Below are 2,571 nucleotides of genomic sequence, written 5' to 3' on the forward strand. Positions count from 1 at the left end.
TGCAGCACAGGCTGCTTCCCTGTGAAAGCCGCCTGACAGCATCGTAGCAACCAATGTCGGCATTGGTTGCTAGGAATCAGTCAGGTGTCTTGCTGGACGCCTGCTTGCTCCCTGGCAATGTTTGGTGATAAAACTGGTTGCCAGGGAGCGAACCGGCATCCTGCGAGGCACCTGACTGATTCCTAGCAACTGATGATATCACCGGTTGCTACGATGCTGTCAGGCAGCTTTCACAGGGTAGTAGCCTGGCTTGCACAGCATACTTCGTTTATGGTATCGCTAAACGTTGCCAGGGAGCAAGCGGTTTCCTAGCAACTGATGATGTCACCGGTTGCAACGTATTCTGTACAGGCCACCAGCGTTCAACCCTGCAGCACAGGCTACTACCCTGTGAAAGCTGCCCGACAGCATCATAGCAACCGGCGACATGCCTTGCAGGATGCCCACTTGCTCCCTGCCAACGTTCAGCGATGTCATTGGTTGCCAGGGAGCAAGCTGGCATCCTCCAAGGCCCCCAACTGATTCCTAGCAACCGATGACATCATCTGTTGCTAAAGAGGCTGCTGGTGGCCGCAGTTTAGGATTTGGAATGCGATGGAAGTGCGGCCCTGGTGCAGCCTTCTACAGCAAGAAATGGATCCCACACGCCGGACATAACGAGCCCAATCAATACAATCTTTATATGATGTATGCCTGCTGATGATGTGCTGCAATGTAGTCACGTATGTTACGTGCTTTACTGCACATTGTGGTAATCCCCGTAATAAAGGTCGTGTTACCATGATGTAGTAGCGTAAATGAGCCCTGAAGGTGCACAAATGCCACAACTACAGTCAGTTACAACGTTTAACTATCACGCATGCCTTGGTGTCATGGAAACAGGCAACCTCAGCACTCCAGCTGTGATGAAACTACAAATCCCATGATCCCTCTGCTTCTGGGAGTCATGCCAGCGGCTGTCAGAGTCTTGCAATGCCTCATGGGACTTGTAGTTCAACAACAGCTGGAGAGCCGAGGTTGCCCACCTCTGGACTAGAGTCTATGCAACCCCAAGTGCTAAACCCGCATATCAGCTCTATTTTGTTAATAAAATAAATTTTAATGTTTCTTAATCTTGCAGCTTTCATTGAAATAATCCCCAGTGACCCTGCCATGTCCAGTCACTTCCTGTGACAACACTCAGTCCCTGTCTCCTGAGTGCTCTCCTGCATTGTCACCCTGTCAAATGGGCTTCTAACGGGGACAACATGTGACCTTTGTAGGCGTCGTTCACATCAAAGTGCATTCCAGGCCTAATTCTGGCCAGAACGCACTGCATCGCATGGCAGCCGCCTCACTATGTTGTGGGGCAGGGTGGGGCGGTCCTTTAAAGTGAATGGCACTATAGCCACGCCCTTTTATAAGAAAATAATACATTCTGGGTTGTCACCAGAACAGTAATAGAAGGGAAATCTTCCAATGGGAACACTAGTTCTGACCACCAAGGATTTCCTTTTCCTCTCACTTCCTGTTTTGTCTATCTCTTACTCTATCCACATTATATAGACATGTGAGCTGTTGTCACCATCAGGAAACCCGCCATGAGAAATGACATGCAGCCATCACGTGAATCCATGTAGACAGGAAGTGGCTGCAGCACTGAAATTCAAAAAATTATTAAATAAAGTAAAAAACAAGTATAAATAAATGACAATTGTTGATGATACGCGGTGCTTTAGTAAACTATGTCAGTTTGGGTGAACAGGTCACATTTAGCCATTGCAACATGCAATGCACATAGCAAGCATTGTATCACAAGGTGCAGCATGGGCCCGTCTGTAGATGCATCGGCTGTCCCTGCAAAATCATGCACATTTACCAACAACACTGCACAATGCATGCCCCCTGACATGAAATGCATGCCTCCTTGCATGCCATGCACTTATTGCATGCACAACTGTTGTGCTACATGGCTGCTCACCCATGCAATTGCATCTCTGCCTCCAGGTTGCCCTATCTGCTATAAGAACAGCCATGTATGACACTACAGTACACTGTAAATAGGAACTTTTATTACACCCAGGCTGAATTCACACCCCTGACTGACCCCTCCCCGCCCCTCATACCCGTCTACAGGGGAGAAGAAAAAGTCCCTGGCGCGGAGGGATACTCTGAGCGAGGACAACTCTACCGCCGCGGGGTGATCCGTCCCGCAGAGGAGCGGAGTGCGGCTGGTGAACAGCAGGCGGCATGGAGAGCGGAGCGGAGCCACGTGAGAGGTGCGCGGGCCCGTAAGCATTGATAGTGTACACCGCGCCGGACACTGTGCACGCCACACATTGTGTATGTGGGGCGTGTGTACAGGGCTGGCAGCTATACATTGCACCATATTGCACTGCGATTATAGAGATCACACTGAATTCAAATAGAGCTCATTATATATAAGTACATTATATGCATAGAATGGAATTATAAATGAGTCATGTATTGTATATATTAACACTATGTGAAATCAATACAAGTGATCACATTACATCAATAGGTAATCACTATATGCGATCATATTATATCCATAGAAAATATGAGTATATA

The sequence above is a fragment of the Nanorana parkeri genome, unplaced genomic scaffold (assembly GCF_000935625.1).
Source record: "Nanorana parkeri isolate BGI_ZX_2015 unplaced genomic scaffold, ASM93562v1 scaffold155, whole genome shotgun sequence".
NCBI classification, from domain to species: Eukaryota; Metazoa; Chordata; class Amphibia; order Anura; family Dicroglossidae; genus Nanorana; species Nanorana parkeri.